This window comes from Labeo rohita, chromosome 21, assembly GCF_022985175.1.
Source record: "Labeo rohita strain BAU-BD-2019 chromosome 21, IGBB_LRoh.1.0, whole genome shotgun sequence".
NCBI classification, from domain to species: domain Eukaryota; kingdom Metazoa; phylum Chordata; class Actinopteri; order Cypriniformes; family Cyprinidae; genus Labeo; species Labeo rohita.
The window spans coordinates 3,874,436-3,891,038 of record NC_066889.1 but is presented as its reverse complement, the minus strand read 5'-3'; positions in this window follow the sequence as shown (position 1 = coordinate 3,891,038).

Below are 16,603 nucleotides of genomic sequence, written 5' to 3'. Positions count from 1 at the left end.
GCTCATGACAAGTAGCTTGGCCACAAGCAGAAGCATATACTAGTATATAAAAGGTGCACAGAGTCATTCACACAAACACAAAACACCATCATGGTAACACACAGCACTTAAATAATGTAATAAACATTCATTAAACAACAGAAGATGTAACATAAAGTCCACATGTACGTAACTGTTAACACAAACTATTAAAAAAACATGATTATTTAAACAAAATACTTTCAAATGTGTAGTGTCATGAAGGGAATTCTGGGAATATCAGTTTACAGATTTCGACTGTAAATTATACATTGATTTGTTTTTTTTTTTTTTTTTTTTACTTCTAAAAACTGTACAATAACAGCATTTTACTGTAAAATTACATGGAATGTCTGGTTAGATATTTTACAGCTTTTTTTTTTTTTACAGTTTTTCTCTGTATTTAGTATGGGAATGTACTGTTAGCCTATTAACTGTAGCGTTTTCACAAAATTTTACAGTTAAAATTACATTTATTTTTTACAGAGTTGCTAATATTGTTTTATGAGACTCCTAAAACAGATTTACATGTATGCAAGGTCAAAAAACACTTTAGTTCTCTCCAAAAATAGATTTAATTTCTTTTCTTTTCACGACCTTATTTCTAAATTATTCGTAAACGACTCATGCAAAGCAGTTCGATGAATCAGTCTCTCTAAACCCCTCTTTTCCGTGAGCCTTCACTGCTGTGATTGGTCAGATGGCGCAGTCCTTTATGATTGGTTTAATGCGTACAGAGCGTGTCGAAAACAAAATGGCCATTGCCGTAATTGAATGACAGCCCTGGATACTCGTCAATACATAGAAAAGATGGTATCGATTTTACCTTACCAATTCGAGCCGGCGTCTGAAGATGAAACGGTCGAAGTGATTGATCGTACAAGTTAACACGGACTAACGTGGAAAGTGCTTGCAGTGTGCTTATGTAAGCGAACCAGGCACACTTCTGTGTTGTAAACTTCAACAGTGTATAATGCATAAAGGCGGCTTTCACACCAAATGCTGAAAGTGGCAAAAGTTCAACTCGTTTGAAGGCACGCACGCTTTGGTCGACACAGAAGCAAGCATTTGAAATAAATGGGTTTCATAGCACAGAGCTTTCCGCATTCGTGTGAAAGCCGCTTCGTGCGCCATCCTTTATTATTACTCCAACTAATAAGACAGACCGACAGTCAAGCTGCATCAATCACAGATTTTAGACTACATTGGGTCCACAGCTGAACAACAGAACTACACAAGCGTGAGTTAGCCGGTTAGCAAGACATGTGCAGGGTTGTTACACAACATAACATACACAGCTACGTATTTTGAATGATCGCTAGAAAATAGTATCTTTGTAGATTCATCTTTTGGAAGTGAATATAAAACAAATTTACTCTCACAGCGTAGGATACAGCATCTTCTCGACATGACGTAAACCACATGGAAATTTTACTGTTTGTGGGGGGCAAGTTGTTCGTGACGTAGAACGTGGGTGGAGATTATGCAAATGTGTTACTTTGTGACGTGTGGCCGTAACAGAAAAAAGATTTGAATTCCTGACGACTCGTTCAGGCGATTGTGAGGCGACTTTTTTTTGATAGACAATAACTTTATTTATCGTGCACTGTCGGCTTCACAACTTTGCAGATAGTTTATGTTCACATACAGCTACATGACACACTGCATGAAAGATAATATTTGAAAAGGCATAATAGGAGCACTTTAACAAATAACTAGTTACCTATGTTCGGATTCTGTTCCTATTCAAGAAAACAATAAGTCTGAAACAAATGCATATGCGTGCAATTTTTAAATGATTATTTTTACTTTTTGCATATTTGTTAATTATTTTTCTATTTTTTTCTTGTTTTCTATTACTCTCAGTTTACTTGTTTTTCCCAAACAGAATCACGCATCCATATGCAATTAATGACTTACTTACTTTTTAATGAACTATTTTGCATATATTTCCAAACAGGCATACATCAATGAACCTGCATCACATTTATATCCACACGCGTTTCAGTAACCATCAAAAAAGTAATCACAAGTTAGTCAGGGTGGTAAATAGACATTTGTGAATATAAATAATGTTTGCCTGGGCAGATAACCATAGCAACAATAGGCCGCTGTCAGAGATTTCATTAGAATCATTATTGGACAGAACATTTTCTAAACATACTGTCATTATGCATTGCTTTACTAAAGATTTATATCTCACAAATATATAAGAGTAAGCTTCATTTAATTGTGCTATAGATAGCAAAAACTATCTGAGTTTTGAAGACGAGCCTCACTAGAATGCACTCTGAAATTTTCCAGTATTCATAAAGTCACAGTAGGCAATAATCCACAAATATTATTTGTACCATAAACTGAAGCTAGAAAATTGCACTTCTTCTTCAAATGAACAACAGCCAAAATGTTTAAAAATTAGGAAAATATGTTGATATACACTTTTACGACATGGTTACAATACATGACAATTTTGAGTGAATTTTAAATGTTTATTAAAATTCTGAAACCAAGTTACTGAGAGATTGGTGCATGCATTTAAGGTAGATCCATACATTTCATGTAGTTTGAAAATTCTTCAGGTGCATTTCATTTACTTTATCTTTTCATAAATCATTTTATAATCATTTTATTTGTCAATCAACTCCAGAGGGCCAGAAGGTCCTCTACAAAACAATCCCAGAAATGCACAGATAAACAAAGCTGAGCAGCGTGAGAGTTGTCTTTGGATTCATCCACAGCTAGTGGATTACAGCCTATGCCAAAAGCATTTCAAAATGTCTTAGACTAAAACATCAACTCAGTTTGCAGTTCATTACCAGCTTTTTAATAGCAGCTAAAATGCGTGGTCTTTTCTGGAACATTACTTATTAATATTACCTTTTAGAGATCATGTGTGAACAGGGCCCTTTGAAAAATGCCAGTAAAACCATTTCTGGCACACCTGGATTCACTCTTTTAAAATTAGATAATTGGTAATACATTTTATGGCCATTACTGATGATGGCACAAGCAAACATTTGGCAATCTTTCTCATAATTCTCATCATACAGTCAGGAAATGTACAAAACATTTCTAGGTTGAATTTCCAGCAAAATATCCATACTGTGATATAAAATGACTCAGTTTGGTCACATAGTCCATCTTAAAGTGACTGCTGTTGACTTTTTTTTCTAAATCTGTCAAAAACATTCCTACATTCTGTTTTAATATTGTTATTATTATAATTAACGTAATTAATCGCACATAAACTTTAGCTGAAAAATGATCCCCCAAAAGACCATTTTAAAGTCATTACTTTGTTAGAGAAGAAAAACATTAAATGGACATTACAAAAAGTAGCTTTAGAACGAAGTGTTGTGATTCAACATTGCATAAATGTTCATAATAACTGGGTATTAATTTTGTTTAATTAATTAATTAATTAATCATGAATTAATCATTTTAAATGATTTTAAAAAACGAAACAGTACTTTAATTGCCAATAGGTGGCAGCAAGTCAATGTCTGAGTACTGAGTACTGAGTATGTCATTCAGTCATTCTTTCAACAGTTTAACTGGCTAAGTCATTCAGATACTCCACTTTGTGTTGCTCCAAAAGGTACAACTGTTGGGGGTTTGTTTAGAACTATTTTAGTTTGTAAAAAAAATAGCAAAACAGACCATATTGTGTCTAAAATAATAGATTAATTGCCATAACAATAATGTTGGGTAACACTTTGTTTTACGGTTTCTTAACTAGTTGCTTATTAGCATGCATATTACTAGAATATAAGCCATTTATTAGTACTAATTAAGCACATATTAATGCCTTATTCTACATGACCTTATTCTACATCCCTAATCCTACCCAATACCTAAACTTAACAACTACCCTACTAACTATTAATAAGCAGCAAATTAGGAATTTATTAAGGGAAAAGTCGTAGTTAATAGTGTATAAGTGTTCCCTATTCTAAAGTGGTCCCCATTCAGATTACATTTTTAAGTAACTAGTAAAGAAATGCATTACTTTTAAATTTTACAAGAAAATATCTGAGTTACGTTTTCAAGTAACGCAAATTACTTTGTTTTCCCATTTATTCACTGACATCCCTCCTGTGAGTGAGGTGCAGAAGCACTTTTATCAGCTGGACTTCTAAATTTCACTTTTGGTATGAAGGGGCCTGTACAGTTGCCAGAAATATAACTTTTGAGGTCTTTTATATACATATAAAAAAAAGAAAGCAAGCCCAGCTCAGGTGACAAAAATGAAATGCATGACTTTCCGTAGAAAGTAACTAAGTAACACAATTAGTTACTTTTATATAAAGTGAAGCAATATTGCATTACTTTTATAAAACTTTGTTCCCTGAAATTAGGAACGCCTTCAGTGCGTACTTGTGTCTAAACACGTGAAAATGTCAATTCGAATGGTCAATGTGAGGTCATGTGACATAGTGAGGCAAATCAGCAAGATTATAAAACGGAACCTACGTCATGAAAGATTTTAATTATCTAAAGGAGGATGGGCAGGTATGAAGTATGGCATTGCACCACAACTTCAGTTGCATCCACCAAAGCAAATAAATATTTGATAAAATTTATGCCATTATGAACACAAAGTCTAAGGACACTGACATAACTTGTGCAATCTCTCCTGCTCTGGCAAGTCAGTTGGCGTTGAGGAAAAAGCCTGAAGAGCGACAGGTTGACACCTTTAGTGTCCTAATACCTTCAAAAGAGTTTTGGGTGGACGCCACACTCCACAGCAGTATGGATTTAATGAAACAGCCCCTTTCTGATATTTTCCTCATTCATTGTCCCATCAAATATTAACCACAGATGCCACTGTGCAGTGATCATACCAGCTTATGTGATGGCCGACAGATGCAAGTCATCTGCTTGGTGGCACATGTTTTCTTTTTCACTATATATATAAACAACTCGGGATCTGTCTGCACGCAGCTGGAGAGAGAGGGAGAAATAGGAACGCCCATCTGTTCTCATCTGCGAGCATACACATGCCGCTTTGGCAAACGTGGGGCCCAAGCCGTGAAGTGGCAACCTGACTCCCATCCTTTAAAATGCTCACAAAGAGGACAGTCAGCCTTTTTGTGGGCTGACTAAGCATGGTCCACTCCCAAAAACATAACATGTAGATCATGAGTGTCATCCCGCCAATAAAGCGGAAGCATGGTGATGCACTTCACTTACTTGACAATTCTGCTGGCCACATAGTGAGATGAATGATATTTCTTACTTTGATTAGTGCACCAGAACACTTATTTTTATTAGAAGCAGATTTGGGGCTCTCATATGAGTCGTACTTAAAATTAGGCCACTTACAGTAGCCTTTAATACAATCTCAATTTCCTGACTTTGTCAGGAGAACTAGCTCTTGTGGGATATACAGAAGATTTAAACTCAGAATTTGTGACATTGAATAAAACAAGTAGACAAATTAGTATTGAATAAATCTCTTGATTTATCTCTTGATCTCTTGAAATAAATTTCTTGATAGTCTTGATAATACACAGCTGGCTGAGAGACTGGATCAGAGGTACTGGTGGTGATTAGCTCATCTGCTGAAGAAAAAGTCAAGACCGAGATAAATTGTATTCATTTTCCTTTACCTGTTCAGCCTGTAACTGTTATTCTCAACCCCGGTGTCACAGATGTACAAATTGGCTCTTGATGGAACCAATGAAATTACTCAATGATTTATTAAGAACTCCTTTGTGAGATCTTAATTTGAGCACTGAGCCGTTTGTGCGACGGCTCATTTTACAGACTTCCAATCTTTTTAACATTCAACTACAAAAGAGCGCAGCAGTAGGGGAACAGAAGGTAAAACCCCATTCATTTTCTCAGTGGAAAAACTGATTTTTAGTGCTAATGCATATACCCTTTATGACCTGGCCTAACATGAGCAAAGAATAGAATAATTCAGCCAAAAATGAAAATTCTGTCATCATTTACTCACCTTCACATTGTTTCAATTTCATATGATTCCTTTTATTCTGCGAAGCACAAAAGAATATATTTAAAGCACATCTGTTTTTGTTCATAAAGTAATAGTTAATTGAATTCAAATATGTGACCCTGGACCACAAAACCAGTCATAAGGGTCAAAACTGAGATTCATACATCTGAAAGCTGAATATATAAGCTTTCCATTAATGGATGGTTTGTTGGGATAGGACAATATTTGGCCAACTATTTGAAATGTGGAATCTGGGGGTGCAAAAAAATTGAAATATTGAGAAAATCACCTTTAAAGTTGTCCAAACAAAGTTCTTAGCAATATATGTTATTAATCAAAAAATGAGTTTTTGAGTTGGAACGTGATCTTTACTTAATATCCTGATGATTTTTGGCATAAAAGAAAAATCGATAATTTTGACCCATACAATGTATTGTTGCCTATTGCTACAAATATATCCATGCTACTTAAGGTTTTGTGGTCCTGGGTCACATATGTTCATTTGTGTTCGACAGAAGAAAGTAAGTCATATAGGTTTGTAGTGACAGAATTTTCATTTTTGGGTGAACTAATTCTTTGGCACACTGCTATATTCTTCTGGAAAACTCAAAAAACAAAATTTACCGGTTAAAGTCTACACTAAAGACAGATCCACTAGTCTGCAAACCTTTGAAGGCAAAAAACTGCCTTTGCTCTTCCCAGTCAGCGTAGGTTTTTATCTCTGATCTTTGTTACCACATAAGCCAACACATTAACACCATGCCAGCAATGGAGTGCTACTGGTAAGCTTCCATCTCTTTTCAATCTTGAGCTCTCACTAGTGCAATAATCATAAGCCACACCGGCTTCTAACACTCCAAATCCGCCCGCCTAGCTGGCATGAACTGAAGTGCTGCTTGGTGGGATGCTAATTGCCATTTCCTCATCTCAAGCTTCTTGATTGCACTCCGGCTGTTAAGGATGACGACCTCCTGTACAGGAATGGCATCGACACATCCAGCTGGAGCGCAAAGCTCTCCGCCCCGTACAAATGCTGCTGATGTGAAAATCAAGTTCTGTCGGTGGTGTGCTGAGTAGAAGCCACATATGTTTTGAATCATTTGGCATAAGGCAGTTCTCAGATAAAACAATGCAAAAATGGCCCATATTAATGAATCAAAAAGACCTGCAATGAACAATACCAATACGCTTAACTTAATGTCAAACGAGCACAGGAAAGGTAGGGGAGGGTGGGGTAAGATGAGGCAGAACAATTAAAAGTATCTAAAGTAATTTCAGGATGTTTCCTATCATTATAAATTATCAGAAAGTATCTATGACAAAGATTTATGAAATTATGTCTTCTTATAAAAAAAAGTGTTCTTGTGGCTCAATTTGCCCCAGGTTAGGGGTAAGTTAAACCATCTGGGTGAAAACTGATCATCTGACTGAATCTGATTCAAACCCGTGTGAAGAGATAATTTACCTTTTTTAAAAACTAACTTAATAATCAAATTTCTTTTTTTTTTTTTTTCTTTTGATCGTTTCGCTAGATAAGACCTTCATTGGCTGGGATTATGTACAGCCACATTTGGGATCGTTTGAAGCTGCATTTTGGAAGTTTAAATTCAGGGTACCATATCAGTCCATTATATGGAGAAAAATGCTAAAATGTTTTCCTCAAAAAACAATTTCTTTACGACTGAAGAAAGAAAGACATGAACATCTTGGACGACAAGGGGGTGAGTACATTATCTGTAAACTGTTGTTCTGGAAGTGGACTTCTCCTTTACCTTCAGTGCCTTGTGGGGTAAGTTAAAGTGTTGGCTGAACTTACCCCACAGCATTTGGCTCACTTTGCCCCATACTGTAGCTGGCATTTTGGGGGAAAAATAAATAGCTAGCTCACCAATTCAGGTTAATATTTAGCTAAATGATTTGCATGGTTTTATATGTTGCTTAATCACCTATATGTATCATAAATATTTTTAGACCTGGATAAATTTGCTTTCATGTAACAGCCATTACTGTTATGCTAAAATTTTGCTTTGAAAAGCCAAAAACAGTTTTTAACGTAAATGGGTGCCTTCCACTCCTCCCATGTGTTTCTCCTTTTCACAGTCTGGCAGAAATGATGTTTGATTCTGAAAATACATGGTCACATGACAGTAAAAGTGTACAGTTGCCAAGATACAGGCGGTGGGTCATCTTACCCTCTGGCTCAACTTACCCCACTCTTCTCTACAGGTGACGCGGCAGTTTCAGTAGAACAACAGTGAACTGCGAATTTATGAATTTACCTGTGAAAAATGAATTTACCTGTTATACTGTGTTCGTAGCACATGTGCTTTAATTGCACACACAAATGTGGTGGCACATGCTGTTGCCTGTATCAATTTATATTAAAATGTGAATGAAACTACGAGCATGCGTGTCAGATCCATGTCACATTCATCAGTGGCAGCTCTTAAAGTAACAGCAGCCAAATAAGCTAATAAACCAGCTGCTGTGATGTGTATTAATCAAAGAACAAAAGAAAAAAAGAGGAAATGCCGTGAAAGAGATCACATTGCTTACAAATCCATTACACCGACAACAGACAAATAGATCCACCTGGATAAAAAGTAGATTTTTGTGAAAATCCATTTAAAATATCTTAAGCAAAATGAATGGATAAAATTGCACTCTGTAGCAGATTATGGTGCTGAAAGATTAAAATGATGCCCTGACATGTCCTCAGTAATCTAATGAAAGTTAAGAGTCATTTCAGCAACAGCCCAGCGTTAATCCAATATACATGCAAAGCTGTTGTGAAATGTCGACTTTGTTAGCAGGAGCTCTGGGCTATCAAAATATACAGGCACACAAAATCCACTTAGAAGCAATGCAAAACTATGCCTATTTTTGTCTTAAAATGTGTTGCTTACAAAGTCAAGATATCAAAATTGACTCCATTTATCATAAGCATAAACCTAACTAAGGGAGTGCAGGCTATCGGGGCCAAATCGGACTTTATCAGCAACTTATTAACAATCATAATTCAATCAATTTCACTTGATAGAATCATGTTTTACCACAGGGTGTTGTGAACACAGTTTTTGTTTTAAATGATACAGTGCTATACTGATTCGTCAGAAAAAAAAAAGAAAAAAAAAATCTTAAGAGCTCATGAGCTGGTGATTTTCAAGATGAAGGTAAAACCACCCACAGAACAATATACTTGAAGTGTCAAATTTTCATGAAATAAAGGTACTGCCACAGCAATTTTAGGCTGATTTCAGCTCACATTCAAAGGGGTGTGCTCCTCCTCTGCTGGGTTGTCAATTTTTCACAGCCTCCACTTGGGAACCGGTGGCAGAAGTAGGTCAACAGCGCCTCAACCTAACTACCCAACACAGCCTGCACAGAAAGCTCTCGAATGAACTGTAACAATAGCTTGTTCTCAAACGCAGCCTTACGAATTATAATAGAAATGACTGATCTCTAGTCAATCTAATCACTAAGCTAGAATTCAGATAAATTCAGGAATCTAGAGAAATGATTCTCTTATATTTAACTAATTTAACAAGTCTGTAAACTGTTATAACATTTTTGGGAGTCTTGCCCTGTAGACACAGATCAAATCTGTCAGTTAATGGAGTTTTATCCACTGGAAATATATAAATAACTCCAAAATCATAACTTCAATAAATTTTGGATCAAACCTAATCTGTCTGAGAGTCAACCCCGCTGAGTTATCCAATTTCACAATCTGTAGCCACTTGGAATTGAAACTGAGATGATATTCTTGGTGAAGTGTGTCATTTCTGCACCACTAGGATCACAAAATGGAATTGCAAAAAAAATAATTGTTTTGTGTCAGCCTGGTTGGGATGCTCAAACAAATAGAGCAATGTTTTCATAGCACCTCAGAGGGGAATGTTTAAACAGGGATAGGAGAAAGTATTTTAAAACAGAAAAAAATCACATACCATAAAATAAGTAGTTTCATTAGTTTACTGAGGAAGACTTAAAGGCAGAGAAACAAAAACAGAGAAACAAAAGCGTAGTTTAATGATGTTATAATCTGAGTTTGGAATCATGGGAGTTGTCGTCTGCAACAGGCAATGCAATCCGGACTCGGGCAGACATCATGTTCATGGATGAGCTAATGTATTAAAGATTTATTAACATCACTGTAGTATGAAGCAGAGTAGGGCTAAAAGCCGTGGAAGTGAAATGAGGCTGCTAGAGCGATTTCTAATTAGAGACGAGGTCGAAAGCAGTGAAACTTTTATTAGTCGACACGGTTGACAGCTTCCACTCCTTACGGTCATGCTTATGTGGGGTAAAGCAACATTGTTTTATCTACACTAGCTTTTTTTTTTCCCTAAAGCTTAGTAAAAACATGGTATTCTTTAGAATTCGTAAAATAAATAAATAAATACTAAGAAATATTTTAATTTCTTTTTCCCCACTGACTAAACACCTTCTGGCTCTACCTGCTACAGTAGCCACGCCCCAAACTCTCGCTATTGGCTGCGCGGTGGTATGCAAATGCATAGACTGATAGGCAGGTAGGTCATCCTATCGTTGTCTAATCATTGTACAGACCACTGTAATTACTGTATTATTGTTCTTAGGCTGTGAAGAGACTTCCAACCAGGTGTGTGCATCCCAAAAGCATTGTTAGCTATGGTCGCAAGTTCCATTGAACCCTTTTGGTAATGATGGAACTTGCGACCATATTTGCTTTTGGGAAATGAAATGCACACCAGTAAAGCAAAAAATGTTTATGAAAAAAAAAAAAAAAAAAAAAAAAAAAACCTTTAATGACTGCAGATATTTATACAGGTGGAGCAAAGGATTTCATTACTAGACAAAGACTATTTGATTTGCAGCATTCTTTAGTATCTACACTGGCTGCTTTCAGTTTATTCATGTCTAGAAAGGCAGTCTCTTTTGGGGGAAGTGCAGTTAGACTAACAAACATAGTCTATGTGCCTTTGTCTTTAGCACACTTGTTTTGCTTGCTTTTTGAAAATGTCTTCGCCCTCTTCCTTTTGAAAAACTTCAAAAGGTGGTTAATAAAATGCTTATCGTATAAAGATTTATTCTAAGACAGAAAGGTGAGTTGAATCACTTATAAGGCCTTTCTAAATAAATTTCAGTATGTTTAATATTTGGCTTTTACATGAAAAGAAGAAGAAAAAAACATTTCCATCATAATTATGTCTAAATGACAGAGGAGCTCAGAGAAATGACAGATGATAATGTAGAAATTAACTTTTATGGTTGGCATTTAAAAGCAAAAAGCTACACCTAAAATTGCTTTCAGCTTCTTTTTAAGTCTGTTCACTGATAGCTCTGAAAAAAAAAAAAATATATATATATATATATATATATATATATATATTTTTTTTTTTCCTTTTCTTGCAAGAATTATGTAAATCAATAGCTGCTTTTGTATCAGAAGGATACTTTTTTTTTCACCAACATATCAGTAGATCTTAACAGCAGCATTGTAGGAATACAATAGCCAATAAAAATCTTCAATGTTCAAATTTTTGAGCAAAAATATATAGTCTAAACCTTTTAAGAGAGACCAGCTATGAACAACCATGAACCATGAGTCTCAAGTCATAAAAATAAAATGTAATTTAAAAACTGACGGGAAAAAATCTCAACTTTCATGTCATTTTAACACAGAGTGGGAAATTAATCAGGGCTTATGGCAAAAATGCCACCAAAATGAATAAAAATTCCCCATAAATTTTTAAGGCAAACGTTTAACACAATTAAACAATGTATTACAGCTGTCACAATTAAAATGAAATGTGACAGTGAATAAAAAGTGTCAATTTGCGGAACTACAGATTCCTGCTTAAACTGCTCATACTGCATCAGACTGATTTTTGCACTTATTTGTGCAGCGCTGAGCCTTATAGCCAATCAGAAGCACTTAAATTAGAAAACACCAGAGCTGTTGATGAGTGCAGATACGATGTAAATAAAAGATTAATTTCATAGCTTCAGTGATTATTATGACAGTTTTTGCATAACTTATTCTAGACTTCACGGACCGAATGAAGCCAGAATGTAATGTTTTGTACAATAATGATAAAATTACAGTCTTATAAGCTCCTGTTTTTTTTTTTTCTTTCTCTTTTTACATGTATAATTTAGATACAGTTTTAATCAGTCAGTTATTAACAACAGTCTAAAAGTTTAAAATATTGATTAATGTAAGTATTTGATATAAAGACAACATGTTGTTTTTTTATAATAATGAGATTTTAAAAATTGCTGTCATGAATTTGGTCGGTGACCTTCGGTCCGCTCACCACCAGATGTCGCTCTGGCCCTGTCATTATACACTGACTGTTGCACTACATCCCGGACTACATTTCCCATCATCCTTCTCGCTGATTGTGCCAACACCTGTGGCCAATCAGAAGCTCTATTTAAGCCCCGGACTTTCCCTCGGTAACTCACTGAGTATTGTGGAGTGTTATGTGGAGAACTGTCTTGGTTGCGTTTAGCACTCCCCTAGTGCTAGCACCTTTTCAGAGTTTGTTCCTTAGTTTCCTAGTTCCCGAGTTCCCTAGTTCCTGAGTTCCCTTAGTTTAGTATTCTCGCCTGGCCTCCTCGTTTTCGTCTGTCTTGCCGCCTGCCTTCTGGACTCTTGTTCGTTGTAAGCATTACCCCTCTGCCTCGCGTCATGGATTATGTTCGCCGCTGATCGACCCACGCCTGCCTCACGGACTACTCTTATGCCTCGCCCCAACATACCTGTTCGTTATTGTTCTGACCCTGCCTGTTTGACCATGTATTTGTCTCGTCCTTTGAATAAAAGCTTGCGCATGGATCCCCTCACCTCTCGTCTCCCTCTCCACATTACAATTGCCCTCAATGTAAAAAAAACAAAAAACTTTATATTAGGTGGCCTTAATTACTATGTAATTACATTTAAATTAATTATTTGATACAATGCACTTATTGTATACATACATGTTTTACATTGTACTTATATTCTAAAAAATACCTCCATGTAATTACATCTGTAATTAATTTCTATAATTACATTTATAATTACACTGTTGACCCATCCCTTACTCCTTAATCCACCCTTAAACCTACCGGTAGCACTAAACCCATCTCTAACCTTACCCATATCCCACCTCAATAGCATATACAATATGAACACAATCAGTACTTATTTTTGATGTAGGTAATTAGTAGTTAAGGCCACCTAATATAAAGTGGGAACAATCCAAATATTAATTTCTGTCCCTGTTTCAACTCTGTAATGTTTTTTGGTGAAAAAAATTGAGATGTTAGAAAGAATGTTTTCTGTTTTGGATAAAACTGAATGCATTTTAGTGCTACTCACTAGACATTTTACTTTGAAGTGTCATGAAACATGCAAGAAGCAAGGTAATATCATTTTTACATAAATGTGGCCATAGGCATGTTTTTACAATAAATCTGGGTTGGGACTAATACCAGTGTGAAACAGACTCATACTGCATGGTGCTTTTGTGTGTGTTCTTTTTATTTTTCTGCAGCTCTAGAGTAATTAGTCACGTGGTATTTATGGGTCAGGAGACAGCTCTACATGTGACATATGCAAAAATCCAACTGATTATAAACTGTCTAGCATAATAAAATGTTCTGCATTCATTTATTACAGTTTTTCAGAATGTATTTAGCATCGATAATAAATAATTCTGTTGTGATCCACAGTTTAACTAAAATACATTAACGTGGGATTTAATTTTTTAATTCCAACCAGGAATGGGTAAAATATTCACCCTCATTCATCACATTAAGTATGGGGTAAATAATCTGTGCGGATTTCAAATTCATAAAGCCTAATTTAATGTTTAATTTCACAATACATTTTCCTGCTTTTGGCCTGCTTTGAGCATCCAGTCTATTTTTTTATTTTTTTTTTTTACATTTCTTGAAAGATAAGACCTGATGAAGGTTAAAGAAAGACCAGCAAAGCTTTTGACCTTCCCTGGACTATCATGAAGTCCCCTGTAACAAACTACTAAGATCAGACATCAGGGTCAATTGTCAGGTCAAGAAGCAAGCTATAATTCTGAAAGAGATGCAGAGCTGTCCAGAGAGCTGGAGGAACTGCTCAGACATCAATAATTTCTTCAACACTTGACATTCGGCCTCTTTGGGAGAGTAGCTAAGAGAGCTATAGAGAAACATGCAGAGAATTTGAAAGTATTTTAAGTGGTGAATTTATGTTAAAGGGACAATTATCCCTAAAATGAAAAAAAAAAAAGAGTGGCCAGGGTATTATTTACAAAGTCACAGAAAAGGAGCAGCGTCCAAATGTCCAAAATCTAAATCCCCAAGTCCGGTGCATAGATCCAAAAAAAACATGGAGCTAACAAACAATTAAGATCCGCACACGTTTATATGCCAGTGGTACTGAGGAAGAGCTTTGTCTTGAAATTGTTTTGCACCTTTGCAAATTTATTGCACTTTCTGCACGCATTTTTATGACTTCTGATGCAACATTTAAAAAAGATTTTTGGAAGCAGTATAAGCCTGGCGTATAACCAGGGCTCGAATCGAGGGTGGATGCAGGGGAATGGCATCCCCCTTGTTGAAAAAAATGACAAAAAGCATAAAACCACCATCTTCCCTTACCCTCCCCATTAGATTAATATTTGTATTATATAAACCTTATTGTTCAAAATAAATATTAATATTCTCTACATACAATAATTAATTTTAACTAAATAACGAAATAACGGTAATTGGCCAGTTAGAGCTCAGTATTAACATGCTGCATGTGAGCTCACACATGTTTTTGTAATTTTTCGCGCAAAAATTTCTAAGCTCAACTTCTGACGTTCTTTAAAAAGAAGACTACATAATAAGGTGTGATATTTTCCTTGATTCAAGTTTAAAGAAATTCCCCTTGATGTACCATTATTGCGCTGTTCCTGTCACACGCACCGAGTCACGTGAGGTCACGAGGTCCCGGAAGTAATCTCCGCAGGTATATAAACAGGAAGCAAGGTTCAGTCGGCACCGGACATTGAGTTCATGTTTGAACGTCTCTGTAAGGTCGCATCATCTCTCCAACTCAACTCACGTGAGTACCGCTTAGCGGAACCTTTATATACCTTCTGTGTGTGTATGAGAACGCGGGTTTCCTGGTGGAAATCTCTACTCCTTTACCGGAGCGTTCTCAGAATAACTGCGTGGCTAACCTGCTCATTCGTGTGTATCCGCGTTTGAGTTCTCCGTCACGCAACACAGAGACCTATTCTCGTCAGACCACTTCTTGTCTTGCCTCCGTGACAGAATGTCCGGTCCCGAGATGGTCTCGGCGGATTTGGAGCAGCTGGTGGGAGTGATCCGGCAGCAGGCCGCGGAGATCATGAATTTGCGGCAGGAGTTGGTGCATTTCCGGACGGAGATCACCGCGCTGCGCACCGAGACCGCGGGTCTTCGGGCGGAGTGCGAGACTCTCCGTTCGGATCTCACCACCCTGCAGGCGGATCATGACGATCTGGCCGCTGCAACGGTTCCTCCCGCCGAACCGATCCGCCAAAACCCCCCCAGTCATCCCAAGATCTCGCTTCCGGACAAATGGGATGGGTCCGGAACCAAATGCGATGTATTCCTTACCAACCTTAACCTGGTCTTTGAGTTTCAGCCTTCCAGATACCCCTCTGATCGCAGCAGGATCGCACTTCTCACCTCACTGCTTACTGGGCAGGCAGCCGAGTGGGCTACGGCGGTTCTGAAGGCTGACGGAGACGTTGCGCATTCATACCCGGCATTCACCTCCGAGCTCAGAACCGTCTTCCAACATCCTGAGAGCGAGGTGGAGGTTGATTCAAGGCTGTACCATCTCAAGCAAGGGAGTCGCAGCGTCAGCAAGTACACCACCGAATTTCGCACCCTCGCCGTTCAAACCACCTGGTCTAACTCAGCTCTCCGCACAGCCTTCTACGAAGGACTTTCCACCCGTCTCCGAGACGAACTGGCTGTGCGGGAGCTCCCTGACACCCTGGAGGGCATGATACAGCTGGCCCTCCGGGTGGATCAGCGGATGAACCACAACACTAAAACTGTTTTCCGTTCTTTTCCAGGAGCCACCGGTCACCAGAGGATTTCTGAACCATCCACCTCCCATGCTGTCGCTGCGTCTCCATCACCTCCACCGATCGCCTCAGAGGCCCACTCAACCGGAGCCGGGGGAACCCATGCAAATAGGGCGCACCTCCCTGTCAGCGGCAGAGAGGGCTAGACGCTACCGCGAGGGTCTGTGTGCCTATTGCGCCTCCCCCGGACCACCATCGAGCAATCTGCCCTCTCCGGCCGGGAAACGGGCAGACCAGGTGAGGAGGGGGAGGTCCTCATCTGGTCCCAATACTGCGAAACCCTACCCCGAGTCCGTTTTTTCCCGGCTGCTGCTGCAGGTATCAATCCTCATGGGCCACCGACGGATCGAGACCACCGCATTCGTTGACTCGGGTGCGGCTGGGAACTTCATCGATCAGGCTTATGCTGCCCAAATGGGGATTGTAATCGAGGCGTTATCCCAGCCGCTGAACGTTACTGCCATTGACGGTCGTCCCCTCACGCTCAGCCCCATCACTCACCGAACTCAAGAGCTCACCCTCG